The following is a 19,326-nucleotide window of genomic DNA, read 5'->3' as shown; positions in this document are numbered from 1 at the left end:
GATGTCACAGCCCCACAAGGCAATCCACAGCTTCGATGCTATTCCTCCCAAAATGCCAATGCATTTTCACACCGAACAAAGAATTGCAAAAGGGGTACGGAAACAGAAAAGAGCCTAAATTGTCAATACAATCCGACGAAAAAGCCCCGATACGGACATCCAAGGTTGTGTGAAAGGAAACTAGACGACCAAACTAGGATCCTCAGGAGAGTATCGGAGAAGGCGATGGCGACCCACTCCAGTACTCTTGCCTGGAAAACGCCCTGGACGGAGGAGCCTGGTAGGCTGCAGGCCATGCGGTCGCGCAGAGTCAGACACGACTGAAATGACTTAGGCGCAGCGGCAGCAGCAGGACAGTATGCTATTGGGAATACAACAACACACACAGATCCAGATCGATGGAATAAAGTTGAGGGTCCAGAAACAAACCCCGGCATCCATGGTCAACTCATCTCTGACACAAAAGGGGAGAATATCCAAATGGGAACAAGAAAGCCTCTTCAATAAATGTCCATGGGAAAACCAGACAGCTACATCTGAAGAACGCTATTGGTTTTGATCTCACACCACCTCAATATTGGGGAAAAACCTCACCCTAAAGACTGATGTCATGAGACAGCTAGAAAGAAGCGTAGGTCAAAGGCTCCTTAACATCAGAGTCTCCTTGCCATTTGCTGGGCGGAGGTAGAAATGGGTCTCTTCAAGTAAGGGAAAGAGGAAAACGAAGTACGCCAATGGGTTTCCATCCAATGGAACCTCTTCACAACAGAGAAGCTAAGCATTCAGAAATGCAAAAGATGGGAAACGGAACATGAGAGACTCCTTGCAAGTGGTGTATCTGAGAAGGGGTTCATATGGAAAGAGACGAAGAATGCACAGCACTCAGATTCCAAGAAACACCACCACCACCCTTGACCCTTCCCCCATGACCAACTCCGACCTAAAGCCTTTCTCTCCCTCTAACCTATCCCTAAAACATAACCCTCATCTAATCATATACATGTGCATTCCTAGCATCCATCCATCCACACACGAGAGAGAAAGAGGAAGACACAGACTGAATCGAGAAGGGAAAAGAGAGGGACACAGACAGAGAGAGACACGGAACCAAAGAGAGGAAAGGAGTCGACGGTCCAGACTTTTCATCAATCTGTCTCGAAGGTAGAAGCAATGACAGCGCCCATCCACCCCAGAAGGGGGAAAAGGACGGAAGGTTTGGAGAGGAAAAGACAAGAACGCAGGGAGCCATTAGAAGCTCAGCCACCCGCAGAAGCCGAGCTGGGACACTTGAACAGAATCTCAATGGAAACAGAGGACCAGAAAGTTGGCTACTCTTTTCTATAAGAGAGGGAGACCTTCGAGTCTTCCTTTCGCGCCTCCAACTTGGATGCGGGATCTCAAAACACTCAGGAGGGGGAGTGCCTTTTCCTGGGTACCACGGCGCATCCAGGCCTCGTTCTGCCCCATTCTGTCCTGTGTCAGCCCTGGATGGAGTCTTTCTTTCTGAAGTCTCAGCGCACATGCTCCACGTGATATCGGCCCCAGGTGGAAAGGCATGGAGCTGCTCGTAGGCCGACAGACCTAGGAAGCAGATGGGAGAATGACCCCCACTCTGCAGATGGAGAGACTGGGGAAACCCTGAGGGGCATACGCTTGCCCAGGGCCACACCACTTATGAGAAGAAGGAGCCTGGTCTGAGAGCAGCGGGGTCCTCGGAGCTCAGGCCCTGGCTGCACCCAGGCCTCCCCAGGGCTGTGGGCTGGGCTGTGTGGCTGTCACTGTGCCTGCACATGGCCTAAGGGGGGTGGTCGAGCAGTCAGAAACCCAGAGATTCCCTTGGGAAGTTTTGGGGAAGGGACCTCAGCACGAACCCCAGGAAATGATGTCACCTGCCGGCAACAGAACCCAACAGAACCCGCAACCCGGGTATCCAGGCCTCCAGAGCGGAGAGGAGCCCCCAGCCAGATCACTTGCTGCCAGGATGTTCTGCTGTTTGCCCCTGCCCAGAGGCCGGGGCCTCAGGAGAGCTCACAGGCAGTGTGCGTGGGCACCCTGTCGACGTTGGCTCAGGGCACCCCCGAGAGGCCTCTGGCCCTTTGCCCGGAGAAACAGAAAGGTAACACGGGGAGCCCCAGGCCGGGCCAGCCCACCTCTCCCATGCCACCCGGAAACACCGGGTCCTTTGCCTGTGTGTGTGGATGCGGGTTTCTCGGGGTGTGTCTCCCTCAAGGAAGCCCAGGCGGATGTGGGGTCAGAAGCCTGCGGGCAAGTTGTGTCCACACCCCAGGGGAGAGCAGCCTGGCTGGGATGGGGAGAGTGCGGGCAGCGCCGGCCGCCCAGGCTGGCCTCACACCCTCAGGTGGGTCTCTTTCCTCCCGGGTGGGGATCTGAGCAGACACACGTCTCTGACCCTTCTGGGAAGAGAAGTTCGAGCAGGCAGAAGCAGCGGCTCCACTGGCCAGGCCCAGCTCGGAAAAGTCCCAGCATGGCTGGCTGACGGTCACTGTCGTTGCAGAGCTTCCCACGTGATGAGGCCGAGGACGGGGACACCCCGTCCACCTCCCGGAGGGAGGGGTCGGAGCACCACCCCCCCGCCCCTGAGGCCCAGTGCAGGCTCCAGGTGAGCGTGCCCACGGAGGCATCAGCCCCACCGGGGGCGAAGCGGAGGCGGGGAAGGCCTGCTGCCGAGACACCACACAGGATACACCCGGCGGCCCAGTCTGAGGCTGCCACGGAGCTCAGCACACCCGGCTCCGACCCAGAGTCCCGAGAACCCCAGCCTCTGAGGCAGCAGGAGGACCTGGAGCCCAGCACGCCAGAGCACAGAGGTGAGGACGCTGGGGCTGGTGCACGGGAGTGTGTGGGGAGGGGGTGCTGAGCTACACAGGGACGAGTCCCCGAAAGATGCTGCTGGGCCTGCAGCAAGCGCTGGCCTCACACCCCCACCCCCTTCTTGCACACTTCAGTCCCAAAAGACATCCGACCCTGGGTATTCTTTGGGAATCTCTTGGAAGCTTTCTGTCCCGGGATACGCACATGCCAAGGCTGGCCTGTGGGCAAACTTTGCTTCTCCCCCAGCTCTAGCACTGGCCTCCAACTGGAACCAGGCTCCACTTCCCAGACCTGTCCCTACAGAGGTGGTGGCTCCAGGTGCAGGACCCAGGGATCCACCGAGGGCAGATGGAGAACCGAGACTTGCCCTCGCAGAGACACCAGGCCAGCTGGGTTCTGGCCAGCACACCGGGCAGATCGGATCTCCGTGCCTGCAGGACCCCCAGCCCCAGGCACTGATGTCCCACCCCCTCAGCCAGAACCTCCACCTCCACGTGCACCTGTACCTGCTCGGGCTTTGGCAGGAGAACCCGAGGCAGAGGAGGAGTCACCGCCTCGGCAGGGAGAGCCTGCCCTGGCTCCCGCGCAACACCCAGACGCCGACGATGACTCACCCACCCCTGCAGGAAGAACGAGCCCCCGCTCTGGACAGAGACCCAGAGCCCTTGCCGGAAACACCACGTCCAGGGGAGCGGTCGGCTCTGCCGCCTCCATCCCTGTCGGCTCACCGTGGACGCTGTCAACTCGGTCTGCCCCCAGGGGACATGGAGTTCCTTTCCCCTGAACTGCTTTGCATTTGGTTTGTTTCCACCTTTCTGGTGATGTTTTATTTTTTGTATGGTTTCCTGTATTTTTGTTGGTTAAGTTGGGAACTTGTTGGTTAAGTTAGTAAACTTTTTCATCATTGTTGCAATTTGGGAACACTGTTGTGTAACTCTGGTGATACTGTGTTACCATCACCACTTTGTGGTTTCAGACCCGTTTGATCTTTATGCCCCACCCCCCAACAAAGCCTGGATTCAAGGCAAGCACGCCCTGTTCATCCCTCCCCCCGATCCTGAACACAATTTCATCTTTTCTTTCTGCATTCCTTCCTATATTCTTGGTGTCCCCAATCAATGACTCTCAGTGAAATGACTGAAGGAGTTTCTTTCGGACTCTCCACCTACTGTAAGACTCCATTGGAGAGTTCTCATTTTTATGTCATTTGAACTAGCCTTTGATAGCTGACAGGACGGTGTACGTCCTTTCAAGATATCATGTGCCAAACGAAGCCCTTTTGGCAAATGCCATCATTATCTCCAGGCAGGCATTGCTGTTTGAAGGGTGACATCTCAGCCAGAAGGCAGAGGCTGAGCTCCTCTTGTTGCACCAGCTCCCAAAAGAAGCCAAGAAAGGGAGCTGGAACAACAAACCACCCCAACGCCCAGGAAAGCGTTCTTCACGACAGAAGGCTAGAAAATGACCCAACAACCTTGTGGCCCAGAACCCCTCTAGAAAAATCACTGTTCCATAAAAAAGAGAAACACGTGGGAAGTTCCAAGGAGAGGCAATGCCCATGGCCAGTGTACTTTAGAGACGGCCTGACCGCTCCGGGGAAGACACGCACCGACGGAACCCCTTGGGAAACAGCAGTGAGAGTCCTCACCGTCGTAAGGGTTTCCTCTGGGGACAACCTGCCCTGGGCACCACATGAGGGAGCAGACCGGCTTCTCTTCCTCTGCCCCCACACCATTCACTCATGAAGGCAGCTCAGGTGTTCTCATGCCCTGCCTGCCTGCCTGCCTGCCTGCCTGGCTCATCCGTGAGCTGTGACCACCTCCAGGGCAGGACTCCACCTTCTCCTCTCTGTGTACCGTGAATCTGCACACAGTGGGCTTTCAGAACCTTAGGAGACTTGAGCCATTCCCACTCGAGCCAGAACCCTCCCCAGGAAGGAAAACGGCTGTGGGGTCATTTTGGCCCCAGCACTGGTTCCGAAAGCCTGGCGGCTCCTACAGCCTCTACGGTGTGAAGAGGGAGGTCCCTTTTGACAGAGCTTTCCGGCTGTCAGATCTAAGCTGTTGTTTCACTGTCAGCTGTGTCTCTTCCGTTGCAGCCAGGTGGGCCACGCTGCTCCAAAGGGGCTCACAAGCTGAGTGGCAAGGGAGGTATTGAGAGGACAGGGATGGCTACAACGTGCTGCAAACTGAGTGAGGGTCCCCACAATCCTCAGCAAAGGTCTGTGGTGTGCAAGTGGGGAGTAGAGGGCCCCCAAGTTCCAAAGGAAGGGAGGTACTCGGGAGCTAAAGCCCTTGGCTGCTGTGGTAGCAGCTGCAGATGGCAGCTCGTCCACAGTGCACTTTGAATGAGGTCATATGAGCGGGACTCTGGAAATGGCTCCGAAATCAAGAGAAAGGGGTCAGGGTATGTGGGAATCCGGCGGGGGTGGGGGGTGGATGAAGGAAGGTGTCCTTCCTCTCTCCAGTGCAATTTGGTTTGGTGAGTCTCAAAGCTACCAGATGGCACTTCCCAAGTCAGGCCCCCGCAGGAATCAGGGTGGGCTGCGTGCCTCGGCGCCTGCTACAGGGACAAGCCACACCAGTGGCCTCCCTGAGCTCAAATGGCCGGATCTGGGGGTTCTGTCTGGGTGCACACCTCCTTGCTCTGGCCAAGTTCCCCCCTTCTCTGAGCACCAGCTTCATCCTCTCGAATGAGGACATCGATTGCTACCTTGGCACGTTACTCCCTTCATCCTGTGAAGACTCATTAGGCTTATCCTACAATTACTAGCTGGCCCGAAGAGATATCTCCTGAATCCAGATTAAGCTGGAGTCTCCCAGGCTCATCTGGCATGTCTTCCCTGAAGTCTGCCAAAACCCACACCCTTGCATTTCCAGGGACTCCCCTTAGCCAGCTGGGCAGAAAACCCAGCATGGTTCAAACAAGCTGACAGACAAGCGGGAGAGGACTCACGGGCAGACGGCCTCCCTCAGGTCTCGGGTGGAGCTCTGGGACCACAGCAGCAGCGGGCCATCCCAGCCCCTGGGCTCAGCAGCGCCCTCATTCTCAGGCCGGCGGCTCTGCCCTGAGGGGAGCAGGAAGGTCACCAACTGCCGCAGGCGGACCTCAAGCCCCTCCCACTGCTGGAGCCTGACCTCCCCCGGCCCCACCCCTTCCCCTACCCCAGCAGAACGAGAGCTCGTCTTCCCCTGGCTTCCAACGTGAGGCCCGGCCCCGGGCCCCGATTGGGCACTGCCCCAGTCCGGAGCCAATCACAGTGGCCAGGGTGGTGGAACGCACCGATTGGCCAGGGCCAGGTCATGTGACCATACTCCCCAGGAAACTCAAATATTACCAAGATTCCCTAACAAACCAATGAACAAAATTATCCAGTAAAGGCAAACCGTACTTTTTAATGAGGCCAATGTCACAGAAAAAAAAAAAAATCCTTCACAATGAACTGCTCAAGGAAGCTACTAAATAAGCTTTCAGAAAAGTTAAGACGTTTTTTTTTTTTTTTTTAATAGGGTGACGGAGAGCTATACCTTTCCCATCTATGTGAATTTAGGTTTAAACTAGATTTCCCTCGGCTATTATATAAGACAAAAAACCCCACATCACCCCCTTTCACTCCCCCCACCCCCAAAAAGTGTTTTAGTCTATTGAATTTTTGTGTCCTCAGTTGTGTCTGATTCACGGCAACTCACGAACTCTACACAGCCAGGCTCTTCCGTCCATGGAATTCAGGGCAATTTTTTTCTGTCACAGCAAATGCCCACCCTGGGTGATCCAAAGGCAAGGGCTCAGAGGCTCCTGAGAGACTAACTCCTTTCAGCTGAGCACAGAGCTGGCTCCTCACTGGGATGCCTGTGGCCTGGGGCTCCCAGAGGGGAGAGCAGCACTCGCCCCACCGTGTGGTCACTGCTGGAAGTGCAGGCTGCTCCTCACTCCCCCTTGACAGTGTCCCTGAGGGCAGAACAGTGGGAATCTACTCAAGGTGGAAACGCAAACTCCGATGCAACCAAACTTCCCACAAGGTCTCCAAAACCACTCAGGAACAGGGAATTGGAAACTGCAGGGCATGACATGAATGGAGATGGAGACTTGACACCTTACACCGAGTTCACTTCCAGTTATCCCTAGACAAAGTTTCCATGAAAACTTGTCACAAATCTAGAAGAACAATGAGCAGAAACCGGACACGTGCTTTGAGTCTTCACACACAAAACAAAAAGGCAGCCCACAAAACAACCCAGAGAATACAGTGGACTTTGCAAAATCAAAGATATCTACTGTGGGAAAGACCTCATTACAAAAGCAAAAGACAGGTCATACATCGCGAGACGAATGAGTGGAAACACAAAGCTTCTCAAGGATGTGTCTCCAAACAGTCAAAGAACACCAACACGACAAGCCTGTGAAAACTAGGGAAAGGTCTGAAGGGACACCAGACTGAGGAAGACACACACAGAGTATCCCGGATGATGTCCAGCACTGAGGGCCTGAAGAAACAACAGTCTAGTTGCACTCCCTCAGGCCTGTGTGACCCTGGATGAGGCCTCTGTTTCCCGGTGGCTCTGAGAGATGGACAGGGAGGAAGGGGAAGAGAAATCACTTGCATTTCTAATACTCACAGCAAAGTCTTCCAATGAGAAGGGAATTATCACCCCCACTGACAATGCCATTCACTGAAGTGATACCCACGAGTCCATCTAACCCAGAAGGGAAGGAAGGACCTGTTCTCACAAAACGGCGAGAGACGGAAGAAGGAAGATCAAGCCCACACCAACCACTGGAAAGAGAAGCTGTGCTCAGGGCTTGAAAGAATTCCTATTGGGAAAATGATGTCACAGCCCCACAAGGCAATCCACAGCTTCGATGCTATTCCTCCCAAAATGCCAATGCATTTTCGCACCGAACAAAGAATTGCAAAAGGGGTACGGAAACAGAAAAGAGCCTAAATTGTCAATACAATCCGACGAAAAAGCCCCGATACGGACATCCAAGGTTGTGTGAAAGGAAATTAGACGACCAAACTAGGATCCTCAGGAGAGTATCGGAGAAGGCGATGGCGACCCACTCCAGTACTCTTGCCTGGAAAACGCCCTGGACGGAGGAGCCTGGTAGGCTGCAGGCCATGGGGTCGCGCAGAGTCAGACACGACTGAAATGACTTAGGCGCAGCGGCAGCAGCAGGACAGTATGCTATTGGGAATACAACAACACACACAGATCCAGATCGATGGAATAAAGTTGAGGGTCCAGAAACAAACTCCGGCATCCATGGTCAACTCATCTCTGACACAAAAGGGGAGAATATCCAAATGGGAACAAGAAAGCCTCTTCAATAAATGTCCATGGGAAAACCAGACAGCTACATCTGAAGAACGCTATTGGTTTTGATCTCACACCACCTCAATATCGGGGAAAAACCTCACCCTAAAGACTGATGTCATGAGACAGCTAGAAAGAAGCGTAGGTCAAAGGCTCCTTAACATCAGAGTCTCCTTGCCATTTGCTGGGCGGAGGTAGAAATGGGTCTCTTCAAGTAAGGGAAAGAGGAAAACGAAGTACGCCAATGGGTTTCCATCCAATGGAACCTCTTCACAACAGAGAAGCTAAGCATTCAGAAATGCAAAAGATGGGAAACGGAACATGAGAGACTCCTTGCAAGTGGTGTATCTGAGAAGGGGTTCATATGGAAAGAGACGAAGAATGCACAGCACTCAGATTCCAAGAAACACCACCACCACCCTTGACCCTTCCCCCATGACCAACTCCGACCTAAAGCCTTTCTCTCCCTCTAACCTATCCCTAAAACATAACCCTCATCTAATCATATACATGTGCATTCCTAGCATCCATCCATCCACACACGAGAGAGAAAGAGGAAGACACAGACTGAATCGAGAAGGGAAAAGAGAGGGACACAGACAGAGAGAGACACGGAACCAAAGAGAGGAAAGGAGTCGACGGTCCAGACTTTTCATCAATCTGTCTCGAAGGTAGAAGCAATGACAGCGCCCATCCACCCCAGAAGGGGGAAAAGGACGGAAGGTTTGGAGAGGAAAAGACAAGAACGCAGGGAGCCATTAGAAGCTCAGCCACCCGCAGAAGCCGAGCTGGGACACTTGAACAGAATCTCAATGGAAACAGAGGACCAGAAAGTTGGCTACTCTTTTCTATAAGAGAGGGAGACCTTCGAGTCTTCCTTTCGCGCCTCCAACTTGGATGCGGGGTCTCAAAACACTCAGGAGGGGGAGTGCCTTTTCCTGGGTACCACGGCGCATCCAGGCCTCGTTCTGCCCCATTCTGTGCTGTGTCAGCCCTGGATGGAGTCTTTCTTTCTGAAGTCTCAGCGCACAAGCTCCACGTGATATCGGCCCCAGGTGGAAAGGCATGGAGCTGCTCGTAGGCCGACAGACCTAGGAAGCAGATGGGAGAATGACCCCCACTCTGCAGATGGAGAGACTGGGGAAACCCTGAGGGGCATACGCTTGTCCAGGGCCACACCACTTATGAGAAGAAGGAGCCTGGTCTGAGAGCAGCGGGGTCCTCGGAGCTCAGGCCCTGGCTGCACCCAGGCCTCCCCAGGGCTGTGGGCTGGGCTGTGTGGCTGTCACTGTGCCTGCACATGGCCTAAGGGGGGTGGTCGAGCAGTCAGAAACCCAGAGATTCCCTTGGGAAGTTTTGGGGAAGGGACCTCAGCACGAACCCCAGGAAATGATGTCACCTGCCGGCAACAGAACCCAACAGAACCCGCAACCCGGGTATCCAGGCCTCCAGAGCGGAGAGGAGCCCCCAGCCAGATCACTTGCTGCCAGGATGTTCTGCTGTTTGCCCCTGCCCAGAGGCCGGGGCCTCAGGAGAGCTCACAGGCAGTGTGCGTGGGCACCCTGTCAACGTTGGCTCAGGGCACCCCCGAGAGGCCTCTGGCCCTTTGCCCGGAGAAACAGAAAGGTAACACGGGGAGCCCCAGGCCGGGCCAGCCCACCTCTCCCATGCCACCCGGAAACACCGGGTCCTTTGCCTGTGTGTGTGGATGCGGGTTTCTCGGGGTGTGTCTCCCTCAAGGAAGCCCAGGCGGATGTGGGGTCAGAAGCCTGCGGGCAAGTTGTGTCCACACCCCAGGGGAGAGCAGCCTGGCTGGGATGGGGAGAGTGCGGGCAGCGCCGGCCGCCCAGGCTGGCCTCACACCCTCAGGTGGGTCTCTTTCCTCCCGGGTGGGGATCTGAGCAGACACACGTCTCTGACCCTTCTGGGAAGAGAAGTTCGAGCAGGCAGAAGCAGCGGCTCCACTGGCCAGGCCCAGCTCGGAAAAGTCCCAGCATGGCTGGCTGACGGTCACTGTCGTTGCAGAGCTTCCCACGTGATGAGGCCGAGGACGGGGACACCCCGTCCACCTCCCGGAGGGAGGGGTCGGAGCACCACCCCCCCGCCCCTGAGGCCCAGTGCAGGCTCCAGGTGAGCGTGCCCACGGAGGCATCAGCCCCACCGGGGGCGAAGCGGAGGCGGGGAAGGCCTGCTGCCGAGACACCACACAGGATACACCCGGCGGCCCAGTCTGAGGCTGCCACGGAGCTCAGCACACCCGGCTCCGACCCAGAGTCCCGAGAACCCCAGCCTCTGAGGCAGCAGGAGGACCTGGAGCCCAGCACGCCAGAGCACAGAGGTGAGGACGCTGGGGCTGGTGCACGGGAGTGTGTGGGGAGGGGGTGCTGAGCTACACAGGGACGAGTCCCCGAAAGATGCTGCTGGGCCTGCAGCAAGCGCTGGCCTCACACCCCCACCCCCTTCTTGCACACTTCAGTCCCAAAAGACATCCGACCCTGGGTATTCTTTGGGAATCTCTTGGAAGCTTTCTGTCCCGGGATACGCACATGCCAAGGCTGGCCTGTGGGCAAACTTTGCTTCTCCCCCAGCTCTAGCACTGGCCTCCAACTGGAACCAGGCTCCACTTCCCAGACCTGTCCCTACAGAGGTGGTGGCTCCAGGTGCAGGACCCAGGGATCCACCGAGGGCAGATGGAGAACCGAGACTTGCCCTCGCAGAGACACCAGGCCAGCTGGGTTCTGGCCAGCACACCGGGCAGATCGGATCTCCGTGCCTGCAGGACCCCCAGCCCCAGGCACTGATGTCCCACCCCCTCAGCCAGAACCTCCACCTCCACGTGCACCTGTACCTGCTCGGGCTTTGGCAGGAGAACCCGAGGCAGAGGAGGAGTCACCGCCTCGGCAGGGAGAGCCTGCCCTGGCTCCCGCGCAACACCCAGACGCCGACGATGACTCACCCACCCCTGCAGGAAGAACGAGCCCCCGCTCTGGACAGAGACCCAGAGCCCTTGCCGGAAACACCACGTCCAGGGGAGCGGTCGGCTCTGCCGCCTCCATCCCTGTCGGCTCACCGTGGACGCTGTCAACTCGGTCTGCCCCCAGGGGACATGGAGTTCCTTTCCCCTGAACTGCTTTGCATTTGGTTTGTTTCCACCTTTCTGGTGATGTTTTATTTTTTGTATGGTTTCCTGTATTTTTGTTGGTTAAGTTGGGAACTTGTTGGTTAAGTTAGTAAACTTTTTCATCATTGTTGCAATTTGGGAACACTGTTGTGTAACTCTGGTGATACTGTGTTACCATCACCACTTTGTGGTTTCAGACCCGTTTGATCTTTATGCCCCACCCCCCAACAAAGCCTGGATTCAAGGCAAGCACGCCCTGTTCATCCCTCCCCCCGATCCTGAACACAATTTCAGCTTTTCTTTCTGCATTCCTTCCTATATTCTTGGTGTCCCCAATCAATGACTCTCAGTGAAATGACTGAAGGAGTTTCTTTCGGACTCTCCACCTACTGTAAGACTCCATTGGAGAGTTCTCATTTTTATGTCATTTGAACTAGCCTTTGATAGCTGACAGGACGGTGTACGTCCTTTCAAGATATCATGTGCCAAACGAAGCCCTTTTGGCAAATGCCATCATTATCTCCAGGCAGGCATTGCTGTTTGAAGGGTGACATCTCAGCCAGAAGGCAGAGGCTGAGCTCCTCTTGTTGCACCAGCTCCCAAAAGAAGCCAAGAAAGGGAGCTGGAACAACAAACCACCCCAACGCCCAGGAAAGCGTTCTTCACGACAGAAGGCTAGAAAATGACCCAACAACCTTGTGGCCCAGAACCCCTCTAGAAAAATCACTGTTCCATAAAAAAGAGAAACACGTGGGAAGTTCCAAGGAGAGGCAATGCCCATGGCCAGTGTACTTTAGAGACGGCCTGACCGCTCCGGGGAAGACACGCACCGACGGAACCCCTTGGGAAACAGCAGTGAGAGTCCTCACCGTCGTAAGGGTTTCCTCTGGGGACAACCTGCCCTGGGCACCACATGAGGGAGCAGACCGGCTTCTCTTCCTCTGCCCCCACACCATTCACTCATGAAGGCAGCTCAGGTGTTCTCATGCCCTGCCTGCCTGCCTGCCTGCCTGCCTGGCTCATCCGTGAGCTGTGACCACCTCCAGGGCAGGACTCCACCTTCTCCTCTCTGTGTACCGTGAATCTGCACACAGTGGGCTTTCAGAACCTTAGGAGACTTGAGCCATTCCCACTCGAGCCAGAACCCTCCCCAGGAAGGAAAACGGCTGTGGGGTCATTTTGGCCCCAGCACTGGTTCCGAAAGCCTGGCGGCTCCTACAGCCTCTACGGTGTGAAGAGGGAGGTCCCTTTTGACAGAGCTTTCCGGCTGTCAGATCTAAGCTGTTGTTTCACTGTCAGCTGTGTCTCTTCCGTTGCAGCCAGGTGGGCCACGCTGCTCCAAAGGGGCTCACAAGCTGAGTGGCAAGGGAGGTATTGAGAGGACAGGGATGGCTACAACGTGCTGCAAACTGAGTGAGGGTCCCCACAATCCTCAGCAAAGGTCTGTGGTGTGCAAGTGGGGAGTAGAGGGCCCCCAAGTTCCAAAGGAAGGGAGGTACTCGGGAGCTAAAGCCCTTGGCTGCTGTGGTAGCAGCTGCAGATGGCAGCTCGTCCACAGTGCACTTCGAATGAGGTCATATGAGCGGGACTCTGGAAAGGGCTCCGAAATCAAGAGAAAGGGGTCAGGGTATGTGGGAATCCGGCGGGGGTGGGGGGTGGATGAAGGAAGGTGTCCTTCCTCTCTCCAGTGCAATTTGGTTTGGTGAGTCTCAAAGCTACCAGATGGCACTTCCCAAGTCAGGCCCCCGCAGGAATCAGGGTGGGCTGCGTGCCTCGGCCCCTGCCACAGGGACAAGCCAAACCAGTGGCCTCCCTGAGCTCCAATGGCCGGATCTGGGGGTTCTGTCTGGGTGCACACCTCCTTGCTCTGGCCAAGTTCCCCCCTTCTCTGAGCACCAGCTTCATCCTCTCGAATGAGGACATCGATTGCTACCTTGGCACGTTACTCTCTTCATCCTGTGAAGACTCATTAGGCTTATCCTACAATTACTAGCTGGCCCGAAGAGATATCTCCTGAATCCAGATTAAGCTGGAGTCTCCCAGGCTCATCTGGCATGTCTTCCCTGAAGTCTGCCAAAACCCACACCCTTGCATTTCCAGGGACTCCCCTTAGCCAGCTGGGCAGAAAACCCAGCATGGTTCAAACAAGCTGACAGACAAGCGGGAGAGGACTCACGGGCAGACGGCCTCCCTCAGGTCTCGGGTGGAGCTCTGGGACCACAGCAGCAGCGGGCCATCCCAGCCCCTGGGCTCAGCAGCGCCCTCATTCTCAGGCCGGCGGCTCTGCCCTGAGGGGAGCAGGAAGGTCACCAACTGCCGCAGGCGGACCTCAAGCCCCTCCCACTGCTGGAGCCTGACCTCCCCCGGCCCCACCCCTTCCCCTACCCCAGCAGAACGAGAGCTCGTCTTCCCCTGGCTTCCAACGTGAGGCCCGGCCCCGGGCCCCGATTGGGCACTGCCCCAGTCCGGAGCCAATCACAGTGGCCAGGGAGGTGGAACGCACCGATTGGCCAGGGCCAGGTCATGTGACCATACTCCCCAGGAAACTCAAATATTACCAAGATTCCCTAACAAACCAATGAACAAAATTATCCAGTAAAGGCAAACCGTACTTTTTAATGAGGCCAATGTCACAGAAAAAAAAAAAAATCCTTCACAATGAACTGCTCAAGGAAGCTACTAAATAAGCTTTCAGAAAAGTTAAGACTTTTTTTTTTTTTTTTAATAGGGTGACGGAGAGCTATACCTTTCCCATCTATGTGAATTTAGGTTTAAACTAGATTTCCCTCGGCTATTATATAAGACAAAAAACCCCACATCACCCCCTTTCACTCCCCCCACCCCCAAAAAGTGTTTTAGTCTATTGAATTTTTGTGTCCTCAGTTGTGTCTGATTCACGGCAACTCACGAACTCTACACAGCCAGGCTCTTCCGTCCATGGAATTCAGGGCAATTTTTTTCTGTCACAGCAAATGCCCACCCTGGGTGATCCAAAGGCAAGGGCTCAGAGGCTCCTGAGAGACTAACTCCTTTCAGCTGAGCACAGAGCTGGCTCCTCACTGGGATGCCTGGGGCCTGGGGCTCCCAGAGGGGAGAGCAGCACTCGCCCCACCGTGTGGTCACTGCTGGAAGTGCAGGCTGCTCCTCACTCCCCCTTGACAGTGTCCCTGAGGGCAGAACAGTGTGAATCTACTCAAGGTGGAAACGCAAACTCCGATGCAACCAAACTTCCCACAAGGTCTCCAAAACCACTCAGGAACAGGGAATTGGAAACTGCAGGGCATGACATGAATGGAGATGGAGACTTGACACCTTACACCGAGTTCACTTCCAGTTATCCCTAGACAAAGTTTCCATGAAAACTTGTCACAAATCTAGAAGAACAATGAGCAGAAACCGGACACGTGCTTTGAGTCTTCACACACAAAACAAAAAGGCAGCCCACAAAACAACCCAGAGAATACAGTGGACTTTGCAAAATCAAAGATATCTACTGTGGGAAAGACCTCATTACAAAAGCAAAAGACAGGTCATACATCGCGAGACGAATGAGTGGAAACACAAAGCTTCTCAAGGATGTGTCTCCAAACAGTCAAAGAACACCAACACGACAAGCCTGTGAAAACTAGGGAAAGGTCTGAAGGGACACCAGACTGAGGAAGACACACACAGAGTATCCCGGATGATGTCCAGCACTGAGGGCCTGAAGAAACAACAGTCTAGTTGCACTCCCTCAGGCCTGTGTGACCCTGGATGAGGCCTCTGTTTCCCGGTGGCTCTGAGAGATGGACAGGGAGGAAGGGGAAGAGAAATCACTTGCATTTCTAATACTCACAGCAAAGTCTTCCAATGAGAAGGGAATTATCACCCCCACTGACAATGCCATTCACTGAAGTGATACCCACGAGTCCATCTAACCCAGAAGGGAAGGAAGGACCTGTTCTCACAAAACGGCGAGAGATGGAAGAAGGAAGATCAAGCCCACACCAACCACTGGAAAGAGAAGCTGTGCTCAGGGCTTGAAAGAATTCCTATTGGGAAAATGATGTCACAGCCCCACAAGGCAATCCACAGCTTCGATGCTATTCCTCCCAAAATGCCAATGCATTTTCGCACCGAACAAAGAATTGCAAAAGGGGTACGGAAACAGAAAAGAGCCTAAATTGTCAATACAATCCGACGGAAAAGCCCCGATACGGACATCCAAGGTTGTGTGAAAGGAAATTAGACGACCAAACTAGGATCCTCAGGAGAGTATCGGAGAAGGCGATGGCGACCCACTCCAGTACTCTTGCCTGGAAAACGCCCTGGACGGAGGAGCCTGGTAGGCTGCAGGCCATGGGGTCGCGCAGAGTCAGACACGACTGAAATGACTTAGGCGCAGCGGCAGCAGCAGGACAGTATGCTATTGGGAATACAACAACACACACAGATCCAGATCGATGGAATAAAGTTGAGGGTCCAGAAACAAACCCCGGCATCCATGGTCAACTCATCTCTGACACAAAAGGGGAGAATATCCAAATGGGAACAAGAAAGCCTCTTCAATAAATGTCCATGGGAAAACCAGACAGCTACATCTGAAGAACGCTATTGGTTTTGATCTCACACCACCTCAATATCGGGGAAAAACCTCACCCTAAAGACTGATGTCATGAGACAGCTAGAAAGAAGCGTAGGTCAAAGGCTCCTTAACATCAGAGTCTCCTTGCCATTTGCTGGGCGGAGGTAGAAATGGGTCTCTTCAAGTAAGGGAAAGAGGAAAACGAAGTACGCCAATGGGTTTCCATCCAATGGAACCTCTTCACAACAGAGAAGCTAAGCATTCCGAAATGCAAAAGATGGGAAACCGAACATGAGAGACTCCTTGCAAGTGGTGTATCTGAGAAGGGGTTCATATGGAAAGAGACGAAGAATGCACAGCACTCAGATTCCAAGAAACACCACCACCACCCTTGACCCTTCCCCCATGACCAACTCCGACCTAAAGCCTTTCTCTCCCTCTAACCTATCCCTAAAACATAACCCTCATCTAATCATATACATGTGCATTCCTAGCATCCATCCATCCACACACGAGAGAGAAAGAGGAAGACACAGACTGAATCGAGAAGGGAAAAGAGAGGGACACAGACAGAGAGAGACACGGAACCAAAGAGAGGAAAGGAGTCGACGGTCCAGACGTTTCATCAATCTGTCTCGAAGGTAGAAGCAATGACAGCGCCCATCCACCCCAGAAGGGGGAAAAGGACGGAAGGTTTGGAGAGGAAAAGACAAGAACGCAGGGAGCCATTAGAAGCTCAGCCACCCGCAGAAGCCGAGCTGGGACACTTGAACAGAATCTCAATGGAAACAGAGGACCAGAAAGTTGGCTACTCTTTTCTATAAGAGAGGGAGACCTTCGAGTCTTCCTTTCGCGCCTCCAACTTGGATGCGGGGTCTCAAAACACTCAGGAGGGGGAGTGCCTTTTCCTGGGTACCACGGCGCATCCAGGCCTCGTTCTGCCCCATTCTGTGCTGTGTCAGCCCTGGATGGAGTCTTTCTTTCTGAAGTCTCAGCGCACAAGCTCCACGTGATATCGGCCCCAGGTGGAAAGGCATGGAGCTGCTCGTAGGCCGACAGACCTAGGAAGCAGATGGGAGAATGACCCCCACTCTGCAGATGGAGAGACTGGGGAAACCCTGAGGGGCATACGCTTGTCCAGGGCCACACCACTTATGAGAAGAAGGAGCCTGGTCTGAGAGCAGTGGGGTCCTCGGAGCTCAGGCCCTGGCTGCACCCAGGCCTCCCCAGGGCTGTGGGCTGGGCTGTGTGGCTGTCACTGTGCCTGCACATGGCCTAAGGGGGGTGGTCGAGCAGTCAGAAACCCAGAGATTCCCTTGGGAAGTTTTGGGGAAGGGACCTCAGCACGAACCCCAGGAAATGATGTCACCTGCCGGCAACAGAACCCAACAGAACCCGCAACCCGTGTATCCAGGCCTCCAGAGCGGAGAGGAGCCCCCAGCCAGATCACTTGCTGCCAGGATGTTCTGCTGTTTGCCCCTGCCCAGAGGCCGGGGCCTCAGGAGAGCTCACAGGCAGTGTGCGTGGGCACCCTGTCGAAGTTGGCTCAGGGCACCCCCGAGAGGCCTCTGGCCCTTTGCCCGGAGAAACAGAAAGGTAACACGGGGAGCCCCAGGCCGGGCCAGCCCACCTCTCCCATGCCACCCGGAAACACTGGGTCCTTTGCCTGTGTGTGTGGATGCGGGTTTCTCGGGGTGTGTCTCCCTCAAGGAAGCCCAGGCGGATGTGGGGTCAGAAGCCTGCGGGCAAGTTGTGTCCACACCCCAGGGGAGAGCAGGCTGGCTGGGATGGGGAGAGTGCGGGCAGCGCCGGCCGCCCAGGCTGGCCTCACACCCTCAGGTGGGTCTCTTTCCTCCCGGGTGGGGATCTGAGCAGACACACGTCTCTGACCCTTCTGGGAAGAGAAGTTCGAGCAGGCAGAAGCAGCGGCTCCACTGGCCAGGCCCAGCTCGGAAAAGTCCCAGCATGGCTGGCTGACGGTCACTGTCGTTGCAGAGCTTCCCACGTGATGAGGCCGAGGACGGGGACACCCCGTCCACCTCCCGGAGGGAGGGGTCGGAGCACCACCGCCCCGCCCCTGAGGCCCAGTGCAGGCTCCAGGTGAGCGTGCCCACGGAGGCATCAGCCCCACCGGGGGCGAGGCGGAGGCGGGGAAGGCCTGCTGCCGAGACACCACACAGGATACACCCGGCGGCCCAGTCTGAGGCTGCCACGGAGCTCAGCACACCCGGCTCCGACCCAGAGTCCCGAGAACCCCAGCCTCTGAGGCAGCAGGAGGACCTGGAGCCCAGCACGCCAGAGCACAGAGGTGAGGACGCTGGGGCTGGTGCACGGGAGTGTGTGGGGAGGGGGTGCTGAGCTACACAGGGACGAGTCCCCGAAAGATGCTGCTGGGCCTGCAGCAAGCGCTGGCCTCACACCCCCACCCCCTTCTTGCACACTTCAGTCCCAAAAGACATCCGACCCTGGGTATTCTTTGGGAATCTCTTGGAAGCTTTCTGTCCCGGGATACGCACATGCCAAGGCTGGCCTGTGGGCAAACTTTGCTTCTCCCCCAGCTCTAGCACTGGCCTCCAACTGGAACCAGGCTCCACTTCCCAGACCTGTCCCTACAGAGGTGGTGGCTCCAGGTGCAGGACCCAGGGATCCACCGAGGGCAGATGGAGAACCGAGACTTGCCCTCGCAGAGACACCAGGCCAGCTGGGTTCTGGCCAGCACACCGGGCAGATCGGATCTCCGTGCCTGCAGGACCCCCAGCCCCAGGCACTGATGTCCCACCCCCTCAGCCAGAACCTCCACCTCCACGTGCACCTGTACCTGCTCGGGCTTTGGCAGGAGAACCCGAGGCAGAGGAGGAGTCACCGCCTCGGCAGGGAGAGCCTGCCCTGGCTCCCGCGCAACACCCAGACGCCGACGATGACTCACCCACCCCTGCAGGAAGAACGAGCCCCCGCTCTGGACAGAGACCCAGAGCCCTTGCCGGAAACACCACGTCCAGGGGAGCGGTCGGCCCTGCCGCCTCCATCCCTGTCGGCTCACCGTGGACGCTGTCAACTCGGTCTGCCCCCAGGGGACATGGAGTTCCTTTCCCCTGAACTGCTTTGCATTTGGTTTGTTTCCACCTTTCTGGTGATGTTTTATTTTTTGTATGGTTTCCTGTATTTTTGTTGGTTAAGTTGGGATTAGTAAACTTTTTCATCATTGTTGCAATTTGGGAACACTGTTGTGTAACTGGTGATACTGTGTTACCATCGCCACTTTGTGGTTTCAGACCCGTTTGATCTTTATGCCCCACCCCCCAACAAAGCCTGGATTCAAGGCAAGCACGCCCTGTTCATCCCTCCCCCCGATCCTGAACACAATTTCATCTTTTCTTTCTGCATTCCTTCCTATATTCTTGGTGTCCCCAATCAATGACTCTCAGTGAAATGACTGAAGGAGTTTCTTTCGGACTCTCCACCTACTGTAAGACTCCATTGGAGAGTTCTCATTT

At 55.4% G+C, this 19,326-nt stretch overlaps 1 long non-coding RNA gene across 1 annotated transcript in view; it reads right to left on the bottom strand.

The window, feature by feature from the left end:
* The window catches only part of LOC145530005 (uncharacterized), a 63,444-nt gene that overhangs the window by 19,280 nt on the left and 24,838 nt on the right, over positions 1–19,326 (bottom strand). The window contains exons 5-6 of the long non-coding RNA XR_014071402.1: positions 13,445–13,556; positions 5,788–5,899 (exon numbers count right to left, since the gene is read on the bottom strand). This is a non-coding gene — a long non-coding RNA (uncharacterized LOC145530005). The remainder of the gene's footprint in view (positions 1–5,787; positions 5,900–13,444; positions 13,557–19,326) is intronic.

Source organism: Giraffa tippelskirchi, chromosome 12 (assembly GCF_054371585.1).
Source record: "Giraffa tippelskirchi isolate mGirTip1 chromosome 12, T2T-mGirTip1v1.2.pri, whole genome shotgun sequence".
NCBI classification, from domain to species: domain Eukaryota; kingdom Metazoa; phylum Chordata; class Mammalia; order Artiodactyla; family Giraffidae; genus Giraffa; species Giraffa tippelskirchi.
This window is presented reverse-complemented; position numbering and strand designations above follow the sequence as displayed.